The sequence below is a fragment of the Rhipicephalus microplus genome, unplaced genomic scaffold, assembly GCF_043290135.1.
Source record: "Rhipicephalus microplus isolate Deutch F79 unplaced genomic scaffold, USDA_Rmic scaffold_217, whole genome shotgun sequence".
Classification (NCBI taxonomy): Eukaryota; Metazoa; Arthropoda; class Arachnida; order Ixodida; family Ixodidae; genus Rhipicephalus; species Rhipicephalus microplus.
Genome location: NW_027464788.1, coordinates 180,001 through 192,500, shown reverse-complemented (window position 1 = coordinate 192,500; position 12,500 = coordinate 180,001). Strand labels below are relative to the sequence as shown.

Genomic DNA, 12,500 nt, shown 5'->3' with positions numbered 1-12,500 from the left:
CGCGGTTTCGTGCCGCCCCGGCAGACGCGGTTTTCGCGCCGCCCCGGCTGACGCGGTTTCGTGCCGCCCCGGCAGACGCAGTTCGGACTTAGCACTTTTCGGCTGTGCCTGGCTGGCGGCCCACTCACTCGATCGCCATGTCTGTTTGCCACAGTTTTCCCGGTGGTGCCGCACCCGGGCTCGCCCCGGCTGACGCAGTTTTCGCGCCGCCCCGGCTGACGCGGTTTCGTGCCGCCCCGGCAGACGCGGTTTTCGCGCCGCCCCGGCTGACGCGGTTTCGTGCCGCCCCGGCAGACGCAGTTCGGACTTAGCACTTTTCGGCTGTGCCTGGCTGGCGGCCCACTCACTCAATCGCCATGTCTGTTTGCCACAGTTTTCCCGGTGGTGCCGCACCCGGGCTCGCCCCGGCTGACGCAGTTTTCGCGCCGCCCCGGCTGACGCGGTTTCGTGCCGCCCCGGCAGACGCGGTTTTCGCGCCGCCCCGGCTGACGCGGTTTCGTGCCGCCCCGGCAGACGCAGTTCGGACTTAGCACTTTTCGGCTGTGCCTGGCTGGCGGCCCACTCACTCGATCGCCATGTCTGTTTGCCACAGTTTTCCCGGTGGTGCCGCACCCGGGCTCGCCCCGGCAGACGCGTTTTTTTTTTTCTTTCGCCCCGGCTGACGCAGTTTTCGCGCCGCCCCGGCTGACGCGGTTTCGTGCCGCCCCGGCGGACGCGGTTTTTTGCGCCGCCCCGGCTGACGCGGTTTTTGCCGCCCCGGCTGACGCAGTTCGGACTTAGCACTTTTCGGCTGTGCCTGGCTGGCGGCCCACTCACTCGATCGCCATGTCTGTTTGCCACAGTTTTCCCGGTGGTGCCGCACCCGGGCTCGCCCCGGCTGACGCAGTTTTCGCGCCGCCCCGGCTGACGCGGTTTCGTGCCGCCCCGGCAGACGCGGTTTTCGCGCCGCCCCGGCTGACGCGGTTTCGTGCCGCCCCGGCAGACGCAGTTCGGACTTAGCACTTTTCGGCTGTGCCTGGCTGGCGGCCCACTCACTCGATCGCCATGTCTGTTTGCCACAGTTTTCCCGGTGGTGCCGCACCCGGGCTCGCCCCGGCTGACGCAGTTTTCGCGCCGCCCCGGCTGACGCGGTTTCGTGCCGCCCCGGCAGACGCGGTTTTCGCGCCGCCCCGGCTGACGCGGTTTCGTGCCGCCCCGGCAGACGCAGTTCGGACTTAGCACTTTTCGGCTGTGCCTGGCTGGCGGCCCACTCACTCGATCGCCATGTCTGTTTGCCACAGTTTTCCCGGTGGTGCCGCACCCGGGCTCGCCCCGGCAGACGCGTTTTTTTTTTTCTTTCGCCCCGGCTGACGCAGTTTTCGCGCCGCCCCGGCTGACGCGGTTTCGTGCCGCCCCGGCAGACGCGGTTTTTTTGCGCCGCCCCGGCTGACGCGGTTTTTGCCGCCCCGGCTGACGCAGTTCGGACTTGGCACTTTTTGGCTGAGCCTGGCTGGTGGCCCACTCACTCGATCGCCATGTCTGTTAGCCACAGTTTTCCCGGTGGTGCCGCACCCGGGCTCGCCCCGGCTGACGCAGTTTTCGCGCCGCCCCGGCAGACGCGGTTTTCGCGCCGCCCCGGCTGACGCGGTTTTTGCCGCCCCGGCTGACGCAGTTCGGACTTGGCACTTTTTGGGCTGAGCCTGGCTGGCGGCCCACTCACTCGATCGCCATGTCTGTTTGCCACAGTCTTCCCGGTGGTGCCGCACCCGGGCTCGCCCCGGCAGACGCGTTTTTTTTTTCTTTCGCCCCGGCAGACGTGGTTCCCCCCCCCCCCCCTTTTCGCTCGCCCCGGCTGACGAGGTTTTCGCGCCGCCCCGGCTGACGCAGTTTTCGCGCCGCCCCGGCTGACGCGGTTTCGTGCCGCCCCGGCTGACGCGGTTTTCGCGCCGCCCCGGCTGACGCGGTTTTTGCGTCGCCCCGGCTGACACGGTTCGGACTTTGCACTTTTCGGCTGTGCCTGGCTGGCGGCCCACTCACTCGATCGCCATGTCTGTTTGCCACAGTTTTCCCGGTGGTGCCGCACCCGGGCTCGCCCCGGCTGACGCAGTTTTCGCGCCGCCCCGGCAGACGCGGTTTTCGCGCCGCCCCGGCTGACGCGGTTTCGTGCCGCCCCGGCAGACGCAGTTCGGACTTAGCACTTTTCGGCTGTGCCTGGCTGGCGGCCCACTCACTCGATCGCCATGTCTGTTTGCCACAGTTTTCCCGGTGGTGCCGCACCCGGGCTCGCCCCGGCTGACGCAGTTTTCGCGCCGCCCCGGCTGACGCGGTTTCGTGCCGCCCCGGCAGACGCGGTTTTCGCGCCGCCCCGGCTGACGCGGTTTCGTGCCGCCCCGGCAGACGCAGTTCGGACTTAGCACTTTTCGGCTGTGCCTGGCTGGCGGCCCACTCACTCGATCGCCATGTCTGTTTGCCACAGTTTTCCCGGTGGTGCCGCACCCGGGCTCGCCCCGGCAGACGCGTTTTTTTTTTTTTCTTTCGCCCCGGCTGACGCAGTTTTCGCGCCGCCCCGGCTGACGCGGTTTCGTGCCGCCCCGGCAGACGCGGTTTTTTGCGCCGCCCCGGCTGACGCGGTTTTTGCCGCCCCGGCTGACGCAGTTCGGACTTAGCACTTTTCGGCTGTGCCTGGCTGGCGGCCCACTCACTCGATCGCCATGTCTGTTTGCCACAGTTTTCCCGGTGGTGCCGCACCCGGGCTCGCCCCGGCTGACGCAGTTTTCGCGCCGCCCCGGCTGACGCGGTTTCGTGCCGCCCCGGCAGACGCGGTTTTCGCGCCGCCCCGGCTGACGCGGTTTCGTGCCGCCCCGGCAGACGCAGTTCGGACTTAGCACTTTTCGGCTGTGCCTGGCTGGCGGCCCACTCACTCGATCGCCATGTCTGTTTGCCACAGTTTTCCCGGTGGTGCCGCACCCGGGCTCGCCCCGGCTGACGCAGTTTTCGCGCCGCCCCGGCTGACGCGGTTTCGTGCCGCCCCGGCAGACGCGGTTTTCGCGCCGCCCCGGCTGACGCGGTTTCGTGCCGCCCCGGCAGACGCAGTTCGGACTTAGCACTTTTCGGCTGTGCCTGGCTGGCGGCCCACTCACTCGATCGCCATGTCTGTTTGCCACAGTTTTCCCGGTGGTGCCGCACCCGGGCTCGCCCCGGCAGACGCGTTTTTTTTTTTCTTTCGCCCCGGCTGACGCAGTTTTCGCGCCGCCCCGGCTGACGCGGTTTCGTGCCGCCCCGGCAGACGCGGTTTTTTTGCGCCGCCCCGGCTGACGCGGTTTTTGCCGCCCCGGCTGACGCAGTTCGGACTTGGCACTTTTTGGCTGAGCCTGGCTGGTGGCCCACTCACTCGATCGCCATGTCTGTTAGCCACAGTTTTCCCGGTGGTGCCGCACCCGGGCTCGCCCCGGCTGACGCAGTTTTCGCGCCGCCCCGGCAGACGCGGTTTTCGCGCCGCCCCGGCTGACGCGGTTTTTGCCGCCCCGGCTGACGCAGTTCGGACTTGGCACTTTTTGGGCTGAGCCTGGCTGGCGGCCCACTCACTCGATCGCCATGTCTGTTTGCCACAGTCTTCCCGGTGGTGCCGCACCCGGGCTCGCCCCGGCAGACGCGTTTTTTTTTTCTTTCGCCCCGGCAGACGTGGTTCCCCCCCCCCCCCCTTTTCGCTCGCCCCGGCTGACGAGGTTTTCGCGCCGCCCCGGCTGACGCAGTTTTCGCGCCGCCCCGGCTGACGCGGTTTCGTGCCGCCCCGGCTGACGCGGTTTTCGCGCCGCCCCGGCTGACGCGGTTTTTGCGTCGCCCCGGCTGACACGGTTCGGACTTTGCACTTTTCGGCTGTGCCTGGCTGGCGGCCCACTCACTCGATCGCCATGTCTGTTTGCCACAGTTTTCCCGGTGGTGCCGCACCCGGGCTTGCCCCGGCAGACGCGTTTTTTTTTTTTCTTTTCGCCCCGGCTGACGCAGTTTTCGCCCCGCCCCGGCTGACGCGGTTTCGTGCCGCCCCGGCAGACGCGGTTTTTTGCGCCGCCCCGGCTGACGCGGTTTTTGCCGCCCCGGCTGACGCAGTTCGGACTTTGCACTTTTTGGCTGAGCCTGGCTGGCGGCCCACTCACTCGATCGCCATGTCTGTTTGCCACAGTTTTCCCGGTGGTGCCGCACCCGGGCTCGCCCCGGCAGACGCGTTTTTTTTTTTCCTTCGCCCCGGCAGACGTGGTTCCCCCCCCCCCCCTCCGTCTTTCTTTTTGTTTTTTTTTTCGCCGCGGCTGAAGTGGATTTTTCGGTGCCTCGACGCCCCGGTAGTCGCGGTTTTTCCGTTTCCGCACGGCCCCGGCTGACGCTGCTCGGTCACAGTCGCCTTTTGTGAGGATTGCAGACTTCTTGAGCGCGGGTGTTTTTTTTTTGTTGTTGTTGTTGTTTTATTACGCATTCGCTCCAGCAGACGCTGTTTAGACTTTTTGTTTCCTCTTTTATCCTGCGACGAGGTGACGAGGTTTATTCGGTGCCCCGCCGCCCCGGCTGAAGTGATTTTTCCTGTCCCGTGCCGCCCCGGCTGACGCGGTTGGGACTTCGCGTTTGTTCGGCCGCCACGGGTTTTGGCGCACTCGCTCGGTTGCTTGTTGTTGCCACTTGTTGCGAACCCAGGTTTCTTGAGCGAGCGCGGGCGTTTTTTCTTCCTTTCTTTCTTTGTTCTATGTGTTAGCGAATCGGCCTTTAATATCACACGAGGACTCACAACCAACAATTTTCAGTTTGAAGTGTAAAAAATCTGCAGGTGTTGACGTAACTGACTTGCCCCGTACCCTTGAGTACATCCATGAAGTTCTCGTAGTACTACTAAATCGCATTATTCCAAGTGGAGAAATTCCCATAAACTTGCAAACCTCTACACGAAAATCGGTGCGCGTGATAAAGTTGAAAATTATCGTCCGATATCAAATGTGCCTTCTATAACACAAATTCTAGGAAAAAAAAAAAAAAACACTTGTTCGCCGTTTTCTGCGCCGTGACTGGCAGCACTCCGGCGAAGCGAAACGGGGTCGATTCGAGCACGATATCGGCGTCTTTCGACGTGCTCGCCGGCGACCGTCGCACGAGTACGTCGCACGAGCGCGTCTGCCGGGGCGCCGTTTGCGAAGCCGACGCAAAAGTGGGAACCGCCGCTCGGATGATCGCCGCTTTCGGCAGAGTGAGTGTTGGCACTCCGGGGAAGCGAAACAGCGTGAATGCGCCCACGAAATCGGCGTATTTTGAAGTGCCCGCCGGCGACCGTCGCACGAGTACGGTAAACCGCGTCAGCCGGGGCGTAGTTCGGGACGCCGACGAAAAAGTGGGAAGCGCAACTCGGATCTTCGCCGTTTTTGCAGGAGTGAGTGGCGGCCCTCCTGCGAGACCAAGAAGCATCGATTCGTGCACGAATTCGGCGCCTTTCGACGTGATCGCCGGCGACCGTCGCTCGAGTAGGGCAAACCGCGTCTGCCGGGGCGGGCTTCGGGACGCCGATGCGAAAGTGGGAAACGCTGCTCGGATGTTCGCCGTTTTTGGCCGAGTGAGTGCTGGCACTCGGGCGAAGCCAAACGGGGCCGATTACGGCACGATATCGGCGTCTTTCGACGTGCCCGGCGGCGACCGTCGCACGAGTACGGTAAACCGCGTCAGCCCGGGCGGAGTTCGGGACGCCGATGCGAAAGTGGAGAACGCCGCTCGGATCTTCGCCGTTTTTGGAGGAGTGAGTGGCGGCACTCCGGAGAAGCCAAGGAGCGCCAATTAGCGCACGATATCGGCGTCTTTCGACGCGCTCGCCGGCGACCGTCGAACGAGTAGGGCAAACCGCGTCTGCCGGGGCGGGGTTTACGACGCCGACGCAAAAGTGGGAACCGCCGCTCGGATGTTGGCCGTTTTTGGCAGAGTGAGTGCTGGCACACCGGCGACGCGAAAGAGCGCGAAAGCGCCCACGAAAGTGGCGTATTTGGACGTGCTTGACGGCGACCGCTGCAGGAGTACGAAAAACCACGTCAGCCGGGGCGAGCGACCCACGGCGGTCTGGGTGCTTATCGCTGCTATTATAGGGGCACCCCGGCAGACGCAGAAAAAAAAAATTTTTTTTCGACCTTCTTTTTTGCTGGTCGAGCTCGGGTAACCCAGGTCGCAATGGGAGCCGCGCACGAAAGCGGCGTCGCGAGACGCGTTCGCGGTCGCTAGTCGCACGAGCTCGGCAACCGCGTCAGCCGGCGCGGAGTTCGGGATGCCGACGGCTAAGTGGGTACCGCTGCTCGGATGTTCGCCGTTTTTGGCCGAGTGAGTGCTGGCACTCCGGCGAAGCGAAACGGGGCCGATTCGGGCACGATATCGGCGTATTTCGACGTGCTCGCCGGCGACCGTCGCACGAGTACGGCAAAGCGCGTCTGCCGGGGCGAGGTTTGCGATGCCGACGAAAAAGTGGGAAGCGCCGCTCGGATCTTCGCCGTTTTTGCAGGAGTGAGTGGCGGCCCTCCTGCGAGACCAAGAAGCATCGACTCGCGCACGATATCGGTGTCTTTCGACGTGCCCGCCGGCCACCGCCGCACGAGTACGGCAAACCGCGTATGCCGGGGCGGGGTTGGCGACGCCGACGCAAAAGTGGGAACCGCCACTAGGATGTTCGCCGTTTTTGGCAGAGTGAGTGCTGGCACACCGGCGACGCGAAAGAGCGCGAAAGCGCCCACGAAAGTGGCGTATTTGGACGTGCTTGACGGCGACCGCTGCAGGAGTACGAAAAACCACGTCAGCCGGGGCGAGCGACCCACGGCGGTCTGGGTGCTTATCGCTGCTATTATAGGGGCACCCCGGCAGACGCAGAAAAAAAAAATTTTTTTTCGACCTTCTTTTTTGCTGGTCGAGCTCGGGTAACCCAGGTCGCAATGGGAGCCGCGCACGAAAGCGGCGTCGCGAGACGCGTTCGCGGTCGCTAGTCGCACGAGCTCGGCAACCGCGTCAGCCGGCGCGGAGTTCGGGATGCCGACGGCTAAGTGGGTACCGCTGCTCGGATGTTCGCCGTTTTTGGCCGAGTGAGTGCTGGCACTCCGGCGAAGCGAAACGGGGCCGATTCGGGCACGATATCGGCGTATTTCGACGTGCTCGCCGGCGACCGTCGCACGAGTACGGCAAAGCGCGTCTGCCGGGGCGAGGTTTGCGATGCCGACGAAAAAGTGGGAAGCGCCGCTCGGATCTTCGCCGTTTTTGCAGGAGTGAGTGGCGGCCCTCCTGCGAGACCAAGAAGCATCGACTCGCGCACGATATCGGTGTCTTTCGACGTGCCCGCCGGCCACCGCCGCACGAGTACGGCAAACCGCGTATGCCGGGGCGGGGTTGGCGACGCCGACGCAAAAGTGGGAACCGCCACTAGGATGTTCGCCGTTTTTGGCAGAGTGAGTGCTGGCACTCCGGCGAAGCGAAAGAGCGCGAATGCGCCCACGAAAGTGGCGTGTTTGGACGTGCTTGACGACGACCACCGCAGGAAAACGAAAAACCACGTCAGCCGGGGCGAGCGACCCATGGCGGTCTGGGTGCTTATCGCTGCTATTATAGGGGCACCCCGGCAGACGCAAAAAAAAAAAAAATTTTTTTCGACATTCTTTCTTGCTCGTCGACCTCGGGTGACCCAGGTCGCAGTGGGAGCCGCGCACGAAAGCGGCGTCGCGAGACGGCTTCGCGGTCGCTAGTCGCACGAGCTCGGCAACCGCGTCTGCCGGGGCGGAGTTCGGGACGCCGACGGCTAAGTGGGAACCGCCGCTCGGATGTTCGCCGTTTGTGGCCGAGTGAGTGCTGGCACTCCGGCGAAGCCAAACGGGGCCGATTCCGGCACGATATCGGCGTCTTTCTACGTGCTCGCCGGCGACCGTCGCACGAGTACGGCAAAGTGCGTCTGCCGGGGCGGGGTTTGCGACGCGTACGCAATAGTGAGAACCGTCGCTCGGATGTTCGTCGTCTTTCGCCGAGCCAGTGCTGGCACTCCGGCGAAGCCGAACGGAGCCGATTCGGGCACGATATCGGCGTCTTTCCACGTGCTCGCCGGCGACCGTCGCACGAGTACGGTAAACCGCGTCAGCCGGGGCGGAGTTCGGGACGCCGATGCGAAAGTGGGAAGCGCCGCTCGGATCTTCGCCGTTTTTGGAGGAGTCAGTGGCGGCACTCCGGTGAAGCCAAGGTGCGCCAATTCGCGCACGATATCGGCGTCTTTCGACGTGCCCGCCGGCCACCGTCGCACGAGTACGGCAAACCTCGTCTGCCGGGGCGGGGTTTGCGACGCCGACGCAAAAGTGGGAACCGCCGCTCGGATGTTCGCCGTTTTTGGCAGAGTGAGTGCTGGCACTCCGGCGAAGCGAAAGAGCGTGAATGCGCCCACGAAAGTAGCGTATTTGGACGTGCTTGACGGCGACCGCCGCAGGAGTACGAAAAACCACGTCAGCCGGGGCGAGCGACCCACGGCGGTCTGGGTGCTTATCGCTGCTATTATAGGGGCACCCCGGCAGACGCAGAAAGAAAAAAAAAAAAAAATGGGGACATGGCGTGCGTCACCGTGCGGCTTCGCAGCGTTGCCGAAGTCGCCGAGCCCTTCGACTGAGCCGAACGGCGGACAGGGAACGTTGGTCGGCCGTTCTAACCTGTCGGTGCCACGCCGAGACGTCGTTAAGGAAAACCGCGTCGTGGGCCTCTACGACGCCGTCGAGTCGTTGTACGTTTGGTGTCCAGCGTGTCGGCGGCGAGTAGCGGACACGTCGTTCACGACTTCGGTCTTTCGCAGTCGACGCGAACTTGCGGAGAGTCGTGGTGCCTCACGTTTTCGGCAGAAACCGCGGCGGAATTTTCCCGTGCGTGCGCGCACGACCTCGGTGCTGTGCCGTCAGCGTAGTGTTGCACAAACTCGTGGCCTACCCAAGGTGCGGTACGTTTGCGGCCGTATCCTCGGTGGGAATTTCGTGAGTAGGGTCGCAAATTCTACGACCTCGGCGGGTTTGAGAGCGACGTAGACTTGTGGCACGCTCAACGTGCCACACGTTTCGGGGCACACCCGCGGTGAAATTTTCTCGAGTACGCTCGTATTAGTGCCCAAGGAGGTCTGGGTACTTATCGCTGCTATTATGTGGGGGTTCTCGTGAGCGGCGTACGCGAAAGCGACCGGGTGTCTGATATGCGGCGGGCTTCGGCCTCGTCAAGCGTGTCCTCGGGTCTGCTCCAGGGGAATCCACGGCAGTCGTCTGCAGCCTCATCCGCTTGATGCGTTAGGGGCTGGTTGTCGGACGGTGCCGTTTTACCACGATATCGAGGTGTGTTCCGTGTCGTCCTCGGGCGATTCAGATGCGAAAGCGCCGAAGACGCGGGCGTGACCCGTCGTCTGGCGGCTTTGCAGTCTCGGCTCCGTTGCTAGTTCCGGCCGGTCCACCGACAGTGCAGCGGGCTTGGGCAACCCGCACGGCGCGACCGAGTCGATGCAACGAAAAAGAGCGAGCATGAACGTGCTTCTTGCCGCACGGCTCCCACTCGTCTTTCGGGAAGGTTGTGCCGTAGCGAGCTCGAACGCCGTCATCTCGGAGTGCAAAATAAGCGTGTTGGGGCGCCTGAAGGTGGCCTCCGCCGCACACAGACTGCGTCCGGCCCGCCGAAGGCGAGGACGGACGCGCAGTCGAACGATTACCTGGTTGATCCTGCCAGTAATCATATGCTTGTCTCAAAGATTAAGCCATGCATGTCTAAGTACATGCCGAAATAAGGCGAAACCGCGAATGGCTCATTAAATCAGTTATGGTTCCTTAGATCGTTTCTTCCTACTTGGATAACTGTGGCAATTCTAGAGCTAATACATGCAGTGAGCCTGGAGCCCTTTGGGTAACGGGTGCTTTTATTAGACCAAGATCGATCGGGTTTCGGCCCGTATTGTGTGGTGACTCTGGATAACTTTGTGCTGATCGCATGGCCACGAGCCGGCGACGTTTCTTTCAAGTGTCTGCCTTATCAACTTTCGATGGTAGGTTACTTGCTTACCATGGTTGTTACGGGTAACGGAGAATCAGGGTTCGATTCCGGAGAGGGAGCCTGAGAAACGGCTACCACATCCAAGGAAGGCAGCAGGCGCGCAAATTACCCACTCCCGGCACGGGGAGGTAGTGACGAAAAATAACAATACGGGACTCTTTTGAGGCCCCGTAATTGAAATGAGTACACTCTAAATCCTTTAACGAGGATCAATTGGAGGGCAAGTCTGGTGCCAGCAGCCGCGGTAATTCCAGCTCCAATAGCGTATACTAAAGCTGCTGCGGTTAAAAAGCTCGTAGTTGGATCTCAGTTCCAGACGAGTAGTGCATCTACCCGATGCGACGGCTCGGACTGAACATCATGCCGGTTCTTTCTTGGTGCACTTCATTGTGTGCCTCGAGATGGCCGGTGCTTTTACTTTGAAAAAATTAGAGTGCTCAACGCAGGCGAGTCGCCTGAATAAACTTGCATGGAATAATAGAACAAGACCTCGTTTCTGTTCTGTTGGTTTTTGGAATACGAGGTAATGATTAAGAGGGACGGACGGGGGCATTCGTATTGCGGCGCTAGAGGTGAAATTCTTGGACCGTCGCAAGACGAACTACTGCGAAAGCATTTGCCAAGAATGTTTTCATTGATCAAGAACGAAAGTCAGAGGTTCGAAGGCGATCAGATACCGCCCTAGTTCTGACCATAAACGATGCCAACCAGCGATCCGCCTGAGTTACTCAAATGACTCGGCGGGCAGCTTCCGGGAAACCAAAGTATTTGGGTTCCGGGGGAAGTATGGTTGCAAAGCTGAAACTTAAAGGAATTGACGGAAGGGCACCACCAGGAGTGGAGCCTGCGGCTTAATTTGACTCAACACGGGAAAACTTACCCGGCCCGGACACTGGGAGGATTGACAGATTGAGAGCTCTTTCTTGATTCGGTGGATGGTGGTGCATGGCCGTTCTTAGTTGGTGGAGCGATTTGTCTGGTTAATTCCGATAACGAACGAGACTCTAGCCTATTAAATAGGTGCGGGGTTCCCAGCACCTTACAACCTTCTTAGAGGGACAAGCGGCTCCTAGCCGCACGAAACAGAGCAATAACAGGTCTGTGATGCCCTTAGATGTCCGGGGCCGCACGCGCGCTACACTGAAGGAAGCAGCGTGTCTTTATCCCTGTCTGAAAAGACTGGGTAACCCGTGGAACTTCTTTCGTGATTGGGATAGGGGCTTGCAATTGTTCCCCTTGAACGAGGAATTCCCAGTAAGCGCGAGTCATAAGCTCGCGTTGATTACGTCCCTGCCCTTTGTACACACCGCCCGTCGCTACTACCGATTGAATGATTTAGTGAGGTCTTCGGACCGATGTCCGGCGCGGCCTTTCGGTTGCGCCGGTCTGTTGGAAAGATGACCAAACTTGATCATTTAGAGGAAGTAAAAGTCGTAACAAGGTTTCCGTAGGTGAACCTGCGGAAGGATCATTAACGGATTGTGAAGGGTGAGCGCCTCAGCTGCGTCTGCGCCCGACACTTTCTGCCGCTGACCCCGTTTGGACGCGGGGTCGGCTTTTCCCCACGGGGCTGCCTGAATGTGGAGCGGCACCCCGTGACAAATTGTTGCGCCCAGCGGACGCCAACACCGCGACCTTGGACGGTCGGCCAGGTGGCGGACGCGGGTACAAACGGCGCAACGCACTCATAGGTCGGCTTTCGACCCGCCACTGCACCGTGGCTCGAAGCGCTCGAAATGCGCGACCCGACCGCTGCGGGACCGCCTAGTACTGTAAACAGGAGCGGCGGAGCGCGAACGGCGAGTCGTGGTTACGTCGGTAGAAGGCGAGGCTGCGCGTTCCCGAAACGCCAGCCGAGTGCCCTCCCGACCGTTCGAGCGTGCAAGAACGAGACCCGACAATCGCGCGGCGACTGCCAAGTACGAGAGGAACGGCACAAGCGTCGGCGGTCGGTCAAGGAACTGGCGATGTGACGGGTCCGCTGTGCACCAGTGCATACCGTCCCGCCGTCCGCGGCAAGCGCCTCCGCGTCCTCGGGTGACGGAGGCTGCCGGTCGGTTCTTGCAGGCGAGGGATCTCGCTGGCACCGGTTCGCGTTGACGCGCGGCCGGTCATGGCACGGCGATGCGACGGCCGAGGTGCGCAGTACTCGATGGAGGAACCGCACGCTCCGATGACCGTCCCGCCCTCCGCGGCGTATGCGTACCGACCGTAATGGTTGCAGCAGCGCCGGCCGGCTTTTGAATTCGCCACACGAAACACGGTGCGAGATCGCGGTTAGGGGAGCGTCGACGTTGCCAGGCGTTTTGCTTGCTGCCGAGGGAAAGGCGGCACGGCCACGTCGCGCTCGTCGCGATTAGCGGGTCTGCGCGCTTTGGGAAGGTGCCGCAACGACTTGCCGAAAGAGGAAGCACGGAAGAACGAGGGACTTGGACGTCCCGACAATTGAACGCACTTGCGGCCAGGCCCTT

The 12,500-nt window shown here is 62.1% G+C and overlaps 1 non-coding gene across 1 annotated transcript; it reads left to right on the top strand.

The window, feature by feature from the left end:
• Positions 1-9,688: 9,688 nt before the first annotated feature.
• LOC142792355 (small subunit ribosomal RNA) lies at positions 9,689-11,503 on the top strand. The gene has a single exon (XR_012890854.1). It is a non-coding gene; the product is annotated as a small subunit ribosomal RNA (ribosomal RNA).
• Positions 11,504-12,500: the final 997 nt, after the last annotated feature.